The 12,379-nt window shown below is 42.8% G+C and overlaps 1 long non-coding RNA gene across 1 annotated transcript in view; it reads right to left on the bottom strand.

The window, feature by feature from the left end:
• The window catches only part of LOC142766921 (uncharacterized), a 42,001-nt gene that overhangs the window by 18,039 nt on the left and 11,583 nt on the right, over nt 1–12,379 (bottom strand). Inside the window, exons 2-3 of the long non-coding RNA XR_012884663.1 lie at nt 9,112–9,263; nt 2,092–2,165 (exon numbers count right to left, since the gene is read on the bottom strand). This is a non-coding gene — a long non-coding RNA (uncharacterized LOC142766921). The remainder of the gene's footprint in view (nt 1–2,091; nt 2,166–9,111; nt 9,264–12,379) is intronic.

Here is a 12,379-nt window from a genome sequence, read left to right as displayed (position 1 = left end):
TTGGTTAGTAATGAGTAGTATAGTTCTTTTACAAAAAATTGGGCCCTTAAATTTACACTTTCTGTCTCTTTGTTACCACTGGGGTAATTCGCAAATTAGCTTGCATTCAACTGTATGACCATATAGAATGCTATAAGACTGCGTATCCCCACTCTTCTTTAGCGTACATAACAATACTCAACATTGGAGTGCCTCGATGCCCGCTCCTCGCGCGCATAGAGGCGCCCTACCCAACATTCAGTCATGCGGTTTTCGAAAACCGCCGCCGCTACAAGGTTTAGTTCGCTGGCACCTGTGCTTACGCATGCACAGAATGTTAGAAGGCCAGAAAGAGCCCACGTGTACTACTACTGTATCGCAGGTAAATCACACAGGCGCAGTGAATCTTGACGAAATTCTCAAACGCTCACCTGCATAACTTAGTTCTCCATCGCAAGCTTTGTTTTCTGTCAGGAATATATTGAGCCGAGTGGAATATATTGAGCCGCAGGCGGCACGGCCGTGGCTCAATATAATCCAGCCGCCTGTGGCCTGCAATAGCTTTCACAAATAAATACTCTATTTCTATTGGAATGCCCAGCGCCACTACGTGCAAAAAGTGCAGCTACTATGAAACTATCATCAATCTTCTGTGTGAGCGCACTAGTTTCGTTGCATCAAGACGATAACTATGTGATGCACTCGATGGATTGGATTATCGCCGTTTATTAGACCAAATGATTCAGGGCCACTGGCAGAGCCCATTCTGAATTTTTAGGGTTTTGAATGTGTTATTACGTTTTTTTGCGGATAATGTGCCTTAGTAAAACTTTCAGCGGTACTGTAATCTTCTTTCCTTTCTTTTTCGTCATCTTGCTGTCCTTTCCTTGCTTACTTTCTTTGTGTGAAGTCTTTTTTGTATCATCTTTTACTACCCTTACCACTTTCCCTAGTACTGGGTAGCCAGATAGTCTAAGAATTGGCCATGGGAGCCAGCAGGACAATGTTTTGTAGGGTGCAAGACCACGTTGCATTGTGGGTGGTAGTGGGGAAACACTGGTACATCTTGGGTGTGGGCAAGTGCTACTGTTGTCTCGAGAGGGAAGTGCCTCTTTGCACCACCCCTGCCTACGTCCATGGAACTGGCTAGCCTTCCTGTCCTTCCACTTGTTTATTTGTTACTCCTTCATCCTTACATGTGCCATTCGAATGTTGTAAGATATCTTTCATTACCCCCTCCCCCCCTAATCAAGTGCGTTCGAACAAAGAACACCTTGTCCAAATGACTCTTATATGACATAGCTTGTGGTGTATGCCCTCTCATTCATATACGTCCTCGCTGGTAGTCATATCATAGGGTTTAAAAAATAAAAGGTGTAGAAGGAGTCGTTTGGTTAAGGTGTTTTTGCAACACCATGTGCTTGTTTTATATGTACGCAATTAATGAAAGGCTGTTCAAAAGCACGTTTTCTCAAAGATGCTTATTGTACATTCTTAGAGTGTCTTCCGTGAGAAAAGGTTATTTGCACGTTATGGGGTACAAAATTTTTGCAGGGACGTAAGGCAAAAGAAATACAAAAATGGTGAAAGAGATGAAGACTGAAACATGAAAATTGAGAAAAAGTGTAAGAAGATGGCGAACATTAAAAAGCAACCCGAACGGCAATCTGCAAATCGTATCACTTGCTTGCCAGCTTCACTGTTTCTTCAAATTGTCCAGGCGTGAAACTGGCGTTAGTTTTTCTTCAGTTAACCCAACATTCAGTTTTGGGTTACATGAATTTAAAAACCCATGCATTGCTGCATTATCATTGTTGATGTTTCGACATCCTTTTCAGAAAAAATTGAGTTAGGTCATGTGAAACCTTCCACGAGCCTAGTATCATCAGTAGCAGGCGCCATAAAATGAAAAGAGACTGAATGCTTAGTTGGATACGGCAGTTCGCGTGGTGTTGCCCAACTATATAGGGGTGCGACTAAGCACACAGCAATATTTTCAACGTGTAATGCCTCTGCTCCTGGTGTTCCTTGGTGTCCCATTTATTCGAATATCATGCCATACGTGCACTCGCGTGTAGAAGTCACCGAAAGAAAATATTTTATCATATTCACCATTCCAGTCTATCATCTTCATGCTGGGGGCTGGTTCCTTTAGCAGTTGAGCCTCTACAGTAATATTTTTATGCCTGAAAAACCCATGAATAAATGAACAATATACCAGCGTTTGAGTCACTAACGCCCAACCTTTATATTCACACTATTGAGAGCATTCAAGCCCATTCTCTTAAAATGTACATGGGCTTACCTATTAGGGCATTGAAGAGATACTATATCAGAATCTAAAATTTCACAAATATGCAGCGAATGAATTCGCGGTTTGCGAATGAATCAAAAATAAATCTTCATTGATGGAATTATATGCGGGCACTCTTACTTTGGCATTTTGGTAAGCATGCACCCAACCTCTCCGCCAAAGTGAGTTGGAAGGTGTGATGTCACAACACCCTTGTTTGAAGCCAGCGGCTGGCTGCTGCGTTTTGATTTGGCTGCAGCAGCACAACGACACCGCATGCATTTGTGCCATCTTTCCACTAACGGTGTTAAGTTCACATGTAATGGTGGAGATCATAACAGCGTGCCAATAATGTAGGATTACGAACCCTTTGTGAGAAGCAACGCTGAGGAACGGAAGGCTGCGGACATGCCAGTCAGGCAGTCCATGCCAGCAACATTGTCGAACGTGCAACTGTAGCATCAAAAAAAGCTCAATGGATAAAATATGTTGTTTCATCAACTTTGTTGAGGCAGAGAGGCAGGTTTTACGCCTCACTAAAGTCATTGTAGTTCGTCGCTTTCGTTTATCTATGCTGTCAGCATTCAGCCGCATTGCTGTTAATTTTTCGTGAGGAGGTTACACTAGATATCTCTAAAACTAGTTAATATCTAGTCTAACTAAAACTAGTAATATCTAGTGTAACTAAAGTTTTTCTGGCAGAGCCAGTGCTCTCTCTTCTCTCTGTTACGGCATTTGTTGCTGCAACAAGGTGCAGAAATTATGTATTATCTGTCTTCGCTGCAAGTCTCGATTCATTACCGGAATTTCTACACTTACAGTTCCCTTGGAGAAGGAGATGATGTGCAGCAAGACGAGCTGAAGTTGTAATAACCAAAATGCGTTTTAGAATTTCAAATCTAACGTTTTGCATGCACAGAGCAGATTTGGCAATCTCCTCTTTTTTCTCCCATTGCAACGAACTCGAAAATATCGACCACTTTTTGCTGAGCTGCCGACACTTTTCCTCACACCGAAAACTTATTACCGAAATTATATTGCGGCAATTTGGTCTACCGGTTACATCGGCCGTTCTGCTAACATTTGCGGCCTTCGCGCTGGGACACTCGGACAGGAATATTTTCAAAGCTGCCGAAAAGTTTATATGTGACTCAAATAGATTTGGTAGGTGTATCAAGTACTAACGATTCTTCATCTAGCCTTCCTAGTCCAAATATCTTCAGTCTCTGGAACATTAGGCAAAATACTGCAACCTAAAATTAGTTATTTACAATTAACGTAACAATAAAAATCATCTCAAAATTACTTATCTCCTACTAAATATTATACATAAATCTGGTATGTACAATCTGCCCGACTCATTGCCGAGTCCCCAGAGTTGGTAGGTGCTACAAGGAGCAACATCATCATCATCATCATCATCATCTCTATATATAGTCTGTTATTCTAGCTAGTATTCTTTTTTTCCAAAAGTTTCCTTAGGCATGAGGTAAGGGCGATCGGTAGGGGTACTTATATCTCCTGGCTTCCCTGGTTTTAATATTAGGATTCTCTAAGAGTCCTTCCTGTAGTCGCCTCTATCTACCCATACATTTTTATTAAAGAAATCCATAATTTATCACAGGGCCGCATCACTAAGATTTCTGAGCATGGTGTTTGTTATATTGCCTCGTCCTGAAGCGGTATTCTTTGTTAGAGACTGAGCTGAAGCATGAACCTCTTCAAATATTCTGGGTGCATCTAACTCCAGTTGTTCTTTCCCTGCATATTTGTCGTGCATCACTTCGCATGTGTCCTGTCCGACATATATATTCTTGACTTCATTGGTAAGTACATCTTCGTTACTCTCAAATTCATTCTCTAAAATCTTTAAAGCCCTGCTCGTCATTGTTTTTGTTTCCCCTAGATTGATGATACTGCTGAGGATATGTCATGACTTTTGGGTGCCTAACGTCCCTCTCAGTGAGTCACTAAACTGCCTCTAGTTACTGTTATTTAAGGGACATGCGTAGTCGTTGGCTTCCTGGAACAACTGAGCTATCCTTATCTTCAATTTATGATTAGGCTTTTGTTTCCCCCATCTTCTTGTGAGGCTTCTCTTCGCGTCCCACAAATGTAGCAGGTGTTTGTTGACTGCTGGGATTTCCACGCATGCTTCTAGCTTCTTCGTCATTTTCATGTGCGCCTCCTTTATATGTGTTAGTTAGTTATGATACTTCCTATGTGTGATTTAACGTCCCGAAACCACTCTATGATTATGGGAGACGCCGTAGTGAAACACTTCAGAAATTTTGACCTTCTGGGGTTCTTTAACGTGCACATAAATCTAAGCATACGGGCCTACAACATTTGCGCCTCCATCGGAAATGCAGCTACCACAGCAGTGATTCGATCCCGCGACCTGTGGGTCAGCAGCCGCGTACCATAGCCACTAGACCACCGCGGCGGGGCATGTTACACAGTTACAAAGATTTCTTATTTCTCTGTGGTCTCCCAAGTTCTCCTTAAATTTATTCCAGTCAGATATTGTGGCTTTACCGATTCGTCTTGTAGCGGTGGCAATAATTGTTATTCCTAGAGTGTATTGGTCGCTTCCCAAGTTTTCTCCGAGTTGTGCCCATACGGCGTTTTCTCCAGTATTTCTAATAGTCTAGTGACATGTCTTTAGTTAGACTGTTCCTGACCCGTGTCGGTAGTTCTCGTTGTGTGAGTTGACAGAGATCATACCTTTCAACAAGGTCAACAAGAAGCTTGCCCTTTGGGCTGTCCTGCTGATATCCCCCATTTATGTGTGGTGCATTGATTGATTGATATGTGGGGTTTAACGTCCCACGTGTGTGGTGCATTAAAATCCCCCATAATAAGAAGCCTGTCTCTCTTTTTCAATAAACCCATTGCATGCGCTATGATGTTCTCAAAGTCAGCTAGTCTGTCTTTAAGTGGGCTATCTATACTAACCCCCACTGTTTTTGGACCTCCATGTGTTTTGGGCTACATCGTTATTATCTGGTGTTGCACTGCTTCATTGCTACCGTAGCTTATGCTTAACGCTATATCAATTTTGGTAATTTTTTTATATATATAGACGGACGGACGGCCGGACGGACAGAAAGGCAGACAGACAGACAGACAGACAGATCCAAGTCAAGTCAAGTCAAGTCAAGTTTAATAAATAGTTCAGTTGAGTGACATGGTTAGCGTTATTACAGCAGGAGGTCCCCAATGTCACCACTTATGGGCGTTTCGGGTTATTATATTGTATGTACCCTCTCAGAATTATCTTAAGCTCACCTAATTCGTAAAGGCAGATTATATCAGAGGGGATTTGAGATACTTCACTAAATTCCTTGAAATTTTCTACTTTTTTAATAAAAAGCATTTCCACTGCCATATCTTTATTTGTTCGGTCTTTTTACTATTATAATGTCTAGCCATTATTAATATTATTGATATCTGGTATTCCAATTTCCTTAGGTTGTCTGGTGAAAGCACCCAGGCTGTGACAAGATCTCTTGCGAAGATACTGCGCCTGGCTCATGTGGCTTAAGGTGCGTTACATGTGACCTAGTTAGGTAAAAACAAGCTGGATTTTCTGAACTAAGAGCGCTATTGACGGTGTTTGTGGCTGTTGCGTTTCCACGGGCTGCGCAGCGGTCTGCGAGCTTACAGGTTAGTTCGGCAGGCTTTGTGTGTTACTCCACTAGTTTAGTAGTGACTCCAGGGGCGCCATTCTACGCCTAATGACCTGTAGTTCTTTTTTGAGGTGTCTGTTTTTAGCTACGACTTTTTTGTATTCCGGGTGTGCTTTGATAGGTGGTGTAACTGGTTTATGCTTGGCAGTGGGAGATAAGGCTTGCGCAAAGCTTGCCGCGTCCGCGGGTGGCTTACTTCTCGGCTGGGCTTGTGCGTTCGTATTGTCCTGGGAGTTGCTTTCGGCAATGATGTCAAACTTGAATGCCACTGTCCGGGTTGCAGTGTCTCCATAGCACAATTTTTCGACGGCGCAGCGCGTTCTGGAACCATTCTTTCTGTCGCTTCTCGTCCGTACATAAATTCATATTCCTTTTCCTCAGACTGAAACCAGCGATGGGTTGGTTTGTATGGTTTGTTGGGAGGGTTCAGTGCTTGCTACGAACAGGCTTGCAGCGTTTCAGACAACTGTGCTCTCTAGTGACATGGTTTTCCGAGCAAATTGCGCATGTCGGAGAGCAGTTGTGGTTTACTTTTGGGTTACGCATTTCGCAGGTACAACACACGGGTGAGTCTGACTGTGGGCACACGTCGGTGCGGTGGCAAACTTCCCCACACACTCAGCGAAATTGGGCGCTGTTACGAAAAGGAATACGCTCCTTCTCACCTTCTCTGCAGTACACATATCTCGGAAGAACGTCCCAGAAGAAAGTCAAGATCTCACTGTGAAAGTCTCCTAACATCCGAGCGTAGACCAGCGTTACGCCTTGCGAGAGGAAACGGATGCTCGCTTTGATGGTCTCAAATGGGGTGTGCGGCTCTATGCCATGATAACACCCTTTTTTGTTCCTTAACCTGCCATAACATAGACGTTGACCGGGTGTGGTCTTCCACTGCTATTCAAAGACGTGACACATCTCATCGCCATCGCGACGGCCTGGTCTGGAGACGACGCTAGTGCTATGTTGGAGCCTGGTCGGATGCTGAGAATAAATTGATCCCACCTGATTGTTCCTTTGCAAGCCTCCACTATAGCATTGGAGATCGCTTGGGAGGTTACATTTTTCAGAGGTAGTGCCTAGTGAGGTCGAAAGACAACTTCCAGATCGTCTTTGGGTAGTGCGGGAGGTCTCCGTCTTATAGGTCGGCCCCGGCGCTTTGGCTGGTTGTTCGTGGGAAGTTTGCTGTCTGCGGAGAAGTCCCCTTTTTGTTGAAATTTGTACTACCTAGCCTGTTTCTCCTTCAGTTTCAGCGATTGGGATATTTGTCATCCCTCCTCAGGGTGGTCCGTGTCAGTTGCAACAGTAAATTTTACGTCGATGTGCGCGGACGCCACGTTGAAATTCCCAGGCAGTGCTGCTTCATCCCGGTTTTGCATGGAAAAGCACGTGACTTCTTCACCAAAACCTCTTTTGAATGGTCATTCGGATGCTGTCTGTGACTCCTCAGTCGAGTCCATAGCCGTCAGCAACCACGGCAAGGCTGTGGTTGTCGTCTTCGGGCGAGCGTCTACCGGCGTCACCACCGTTTCACTGCCGTTCCTCTGCTAGACGCTAGAGGTAGCGAAGCCTCTGTGGGTGGAAGAAAAAGTGTTCGTAAAAACGAAAGCCCTAATTTAATTGAAACTGGTGTCCACTGATGCTGGAGCACGTTCACTACACGCTTGTAGCGAATTCTGGATGGTTCAATGGGATAGACGACACAGAAAATACGAGAACATGCGGAGATCGATGTGCGCGCATCTGCACTCATCGGCGTCCAAGCAACGTCACCGGTGTCTTAAGAACGTGTTTTGTTTTGCGCCGCATCTCGCTTTCAGTTTTCCGCCTTTCGCGAAAAGGGCGAGTTTCAACGAGAAAGCTTGAGTTTCACTGATCTTCATTAGATGCAAAGTAGCTCTTTCAATATACCGTGTAACGCTGTCCCTTCGTACACCCCTACTGCGCATGTCTGTGTCCCACGTCTTGTGTCGCATGCTCGCGTCCCGAAACGCAATCATGCGCGTCTCATGCGGGCCCAGGAGGACACCCGGAAAACTGTCGTTTCTCTTCCCCTCTCTTGCCTTTAAAGGCTGACGCTGGCAGTGCCCGCAAGTAAAAAAAATTTCCCCCACCACCCCATAGCAATCACGAGGAATCTCCAATGCTTTCCTTGTGCCGAGAGTACATGGCGTGTAATTTTAATGGTGTAAATTGATTATGAGACCATTATTTGTACCATAACCTTATATTTACTTATTAGAGGCCAAGGAGCTCTTTGACTTGCCTGTGTTACACTGTCCCTTCATCCGCACCGCTCCCCTAGCCGTAGGTGTTGGCGTGGTGCCAAGTAGCTCAAGCCCTCCTAACAGTGTGTGAGGACGTACTAGTAGTTAAACCATTTATCTGTTTCATAACACATATTTGTCAGTTTTCGCAGTTAAAGCTATTTCTCTGCTTCCTAACACGACCCGCAATGTTATCGTTCCGCACACTTTCAAGAGATCAGATCGATGCCCTGGTATGTCTTGAAGAGCACTTTTTTTTAAGGTATGTCTCCGAAAATCCGGAAATATGGGAAAAGCTTCCAGTCAGCCACGCACGCAACAACAAAACTGGGTGATTCCGAAGGCTAATCTGGTTGTTTTTAGGCTGTTTCAAGATCTTTTATAGTTCATGCATGTTGTTACTGGGCCACTGCTAGGCTCTACCTAGTTTATGTTCGGTTATGTCGGCAATGTTTCTAAGCGCACATTGGTTTGAGGTAAACTACAGTCCATCACAGACACAATTTGGATGCCCAAACTCCGGCAACACAGGTACGAGTACGCTCGAAAAAGAATGTGCAAGCAGACGTACCAGCGCAGGAATCTGGAACTTCAGAATAATACCTGTAACCGCAAATGGTACTTTCAATATATGATGAATAAATAGTCACAGTCCCTATTTTGACCGTAACAAAAATATTCGATATACAAAAACAAAATATACCGTAAAATTGACCTTAAGCAAGCAAAAATAAGAAATTCACGGGTGGAGAATCCAAATATTTCATCCCTGCCAGAAGGTGAATTTTGTGCGGGAAGGTCAAGCAAGCTTTAATACAAAACAACGAATACAACAAGGAGACATGCAAAAGCTCATGCTTTTTACGTCCCAAAGCTTACGCACAGTGTCTCATTCCAGACGGCCTGGTAGAGCAAGGAGACGCTGCTGTCGGTTAGGTTCCTCGTTCTATAGTAGATGCATGTCGCATTGTAGTCTTCGCAGGTTAGTGGTTTAGATGATGCGAGCAGCCAGATCCTACGGGTCGTGCGCAAAAACTGAAAATAATTTTTTTCTTTAGTATAATGAGGATTTTTTGCAAAAACCTTCATAAAGAAGGTGCCTGAATAAAAATTGATGAATTAGAACTTTACTCCGACTATTGTTGTGTGGGTGTGTGTGAGCTGCTTGGCAGTGGGTGGGTGTGTGTTTTAGTTTGTGTGCAAGAGAGAGCATTAGAGAGAGAGAAATGTAACATAGAAATGTACATATTTCGGCTAATTGGTAGCCCATTATTACTACTTTAGCATAGGCTTCCTTCGTCACTTGTCTGAAGTTAGCGTGGCAGTACTACAAATTGAAAAAGAGGATCGTATTGTGAGGTTATTTTGACACATCGTAGCGATCGTGACGTTGTCAAAATAAGGCATCCATACATTGTCCATGGCTTACACACAGGTCTGTACTATCAGCGATGTTTTTAATAGCACTACCTAGAAATACTCTGCATGAAGGTTTTAGCTTCCGGGTATGTCAAGAAGATACATAAGATCCTTAACATGTGGTAGAATAAAGGATATGCATGGTATCGTGTATCTAGTCTAGTCGGCTCAGTTGTGGTGGCTTCGCCAACTCTTCGCTAAGCGATATGCATCTGTAGCCTGTTCACTCTGTTCTCCATGTGAAATTCTTATAGTGCACGATGTGAGCCAACCGGAATTAGTTTGTGCGATTTCAGGTGCGGCTTTTCGTTCAGTCTTTGGTCAGAGTGATCACGTTATTTTATTTACAAATACATGTCGCCTCAACCTCCTCTTTTCATTGTAGAAGCACATCGACGCAGAAAAGTTTGTGTGATTGAGCACCTCTGTTCACACTTCTCTAAATCTGGCACTGATCTGTAAGTTTTCAACAAACCAGTAAGTTTTAATGAAATAGGTACGGCCGACATTTAAATTGAGCTTCATATTATGTACTTGCCACATATGTTGCAACCTTTGTGTATCATATGCCTTAGTTTCTAGTTATTTTATCACCCTTCCAGCCGATGTTCATGCAAACTTTATGGTAACATCAGAGAGTGTTGGTCCCTGTTGGTGAAAGTGAAGTGAAAGAAACATACATAAGGCAGCATTTTTCAAGGAATACATACTGCCAAAGAAAAACGCGAATAGTGAAAGCCGAAAGTTGATTAAAATTGTCCATTTCAATGTTCATTATTAGGATGCCAGTATGAAAGATGCCAATGTTCTGAGACTTGCTCTGAGATGGCAATGTTCTGAGACGCTGCCAACTTATTGAAATATTTCCCAGAAACAAAACTGCCAAGGTATTGGGATGTTACTGGGACAAGAAAGCATAAGCGATATCTCTTGTTTCTTTCATTACATGATATTTATTTTACTCGTAGACTTAAAAGAAACTGCATAAATATTGAGGCACACCAAACACTTCTACGTTGCTTCCAACTACATTCTATAGGTATTGAAACATTGTGATCTTTAAGGCACTCGTCGTAAAGTCATCCTTAATTTGTCCAAAAATAAAGAAAGTCACAATCGCTGCAACACTAAAGCATTGTATGTGTTAGGAAGACATCGGAATGTCACACGCAATCAGCTCGATACTTGCAGCTTTTTGTTAAAACACAAAGATGGATGCTCAAAAAGAACACACAGATGTACATCGATTAGGTGTGAACTAACATTTGCCACAGTTGTTATTCCTTTGTGTCCTGCAAGTGTCGACCACGTAGAACCCGAAACTTGCAGGTGTTTCACTTCCTTTTAAAGTGCGGTACTTGCAGTGACCTCTCTTTGTCCCCTGCCATGCAGTGGCGTCTGACACAAGGCTTACGCAATGTTGTATTTTTTGGTTCGTGCTACATTACAGATGGGCAAAGAGACGGACCACTTTTTGTGTGCTTGTAAAGAATAGTTTTAGATTGAAAGAAAATCTACGAGTGGGCCTGATAGAAAACATGATGAATCTGTGCACCACTTTTGGCAACAGGTGTATTTATATAACTCGGCATTATTGTGCCGGTAAATGCATGGAGCGTGGCCGAGTAGTCGCAGCGGCACGCTGCGTAGTGCGAGGTCACACTGCTTCTTTGAGTCTTTGATGCGGCGCGTCTGCCAATCTTCATCAACCCTATCTTATTTTACGTTTTCTCTCTCTCTCTCTTTCTATCTCTCTCCCTCTCTATATATATATATGTATATAAATATATATATAAATATTGATATAGATATATATATATATATATATTATAAAAATAGAGAGAGAGAGTGCTTACATATTCGAGATAGCACCATTTGAGAAACCAATCGGCCCAGTGCAAATAGAATTTGACGATATCTTCCCAAAGAATGCTAAGCACTTGCCCTTTAAATATTTGATTGGCTTATTAGAAGAACACCTGTCTCAATTAGGTACTAATATAGTAATTGCAACAGATGCATCCAGGAATGGTGCGAAGGCAGGTATTGGTATTTTTTCTCTCTCATTATTATGGTCATTTTTATTACGCCTCGCAGATTATACGCCAATATTTGAAGCGGAATTAACGGCCGTTATACTATCTCTTCGTAAAATTACTGCGACTAAATCGACAGCTGTGATAGTTACTGACTCGTATTTCGTATGTTCCTTTTTATAATCGTCGTTTGCATTAGCGGTACTAGAAACTTTTAAATCATTAATCCCACAAACATTCGTCTAATGTGAATATTATGGGTGGCAGGCCATCGTAGTATATTTATGAATGTGGTGGCTTACACCCTCGCACGAGCATTCCTTGATTTTCTCATTGTCCCAACCATGCCTCTTACAGCTTATGTAACAGCAGTGAGGTTCAGAAAACTTTCCCTTCTTGAAGACTGAGCAAAAATAACAATACCAAATCCAAATTTCTCGCACCTGCACTTCGCATAACATAATAAATGGTGTCCCACGCGTGAATTGGAAGTCTCTATAACAAAATTACGTTGCTGTGTACCTCCTCTTAAATACTACTTAAACAGGTCTGATCTGGTGCCATCGCTTCTGTGCTCAAGCTGTAATGAACCCAAACACATCGACCATTTTCTTCTCACATGTCGCCGTTTCAAGAATTAAATATTGTTTCGAAATTTATTTTAAAAACTGGGAATATCACTTACTACTCCTAATA

This window comes from Rhipicephalus microplus, chromosome 7 (assembly GCF_043290135.1).
Source record: "Rhipicephalus microplus isolate Deutch F79 chromosome 7, USDA_Rmic, whole genome shotgun sequence".
In the NCBI taxonomy this organism is placed as follows: Eukaryota; Metazoa; Arthropoda; class Arachnida; order Ixodida; family Ixodidae; genus Rhipicephalus; species Rhipicephalus microplus.
This window is presented reverse-complemented; position numbering and strand designations above follow the sequence as displayed.